The sequence below is a fragment of the Mus caroli genome, chromosome X (assembly GCF_900094665.2).
Source record: "Mus caroli chromosome X, CAROLI_EIJ_v1.1, whole genome shotgun sequence".
Lineage (NCBI taxonomy): Eukaryota > Metazoa > Chordata > Mammalia > Rodentia > Muridae > Mus > Mus caroli.
Window position 1 is genome coordinate 110,862,317 of NC_034589.1, and position 1,105 is coordinate 110,863,421.

The following is a 1,105-nucleotide window of genomic DNA, read 5'->3' on the forward strand; positions in this document are numbered from 1 at the left end:
TTTGATCATCATTAAAAGTTTATACTCAACTAAATTGGAAATTATGGATGAAATGGACAATTTTCTAGAAGCATACAAGCTGCCAAAGTTAAATCTGGATCGGATCGCATAAACCATCTAAACTGTCCTATAACCTCTAAAGAAATAGAAGCAGTCTTTAATAGTCTCACAACAACAACAACAACAACAACAACAACATAACAACAACAACAAAAAAAAACCTCAAGTCCAGATGGGTTTAGTGGAGAATTCTATCAGACCTTTAGAGAAGACCTAATACCAATACTCTTCAAACTATTCCACAAAATAGAAACAGAACGTACACTACCTAATTTAGTCTATGAAGCCACTATTACACTTATACCTAAACCACACAAATACCCAATAAAGAAAGAGAATTTCAGACCAATTTCCCTTATGAACATTGATGCAAAAAATACTCAATAACATTTTTGCCACCCAAATTTAAGTACACATGAAAAACATCATTCACCATGATCAAGTAGGCTTCATCTCATGGATGCAGAGATGGTTCAATATATGGAAAACCATCAGTATAATCCACTACATATACAAATTTAAAGAAAAAAAAAACTACATGATCATTTCATTAGATGCTGAAAAAGTATTTGACAAAATTAAATATCCCTTCTTGTTAAAAGTTTTGGAAAGTTCAGGAATTAAAGACCCATAACTAAGCATAGTAAAAGCAATATACAGCAAACTGGTAGCCAACATCAAACTAAATGGAGAGAAACATGAAGCAAATGCACTGAAATCTGGGACTAGACACTCTTTCTATATCTATTCAACATAGTACTTGAAATTCTAGTTAGGGTAATTAGACAGTAAAGGGAGGACAAAGGGATACAAATTGGAAAGGAAGAAGTAAAAATATCACTATTTACAGAAGATATCATTGTATCCTGAAGTGACCCCAAAAAATCCACCAGAGAATTCCTAAAGCTGATAAACAATGTCAGCAACGTGGCTGGATATAAAATTAACTCAAACAAGTCAATGGTCTTTCTGTACACCAAGGATAAAAAGGCTGAGAAAGAAATTAGGGAATTGACACCCTTCAAAATAGCCACAAATAATATTA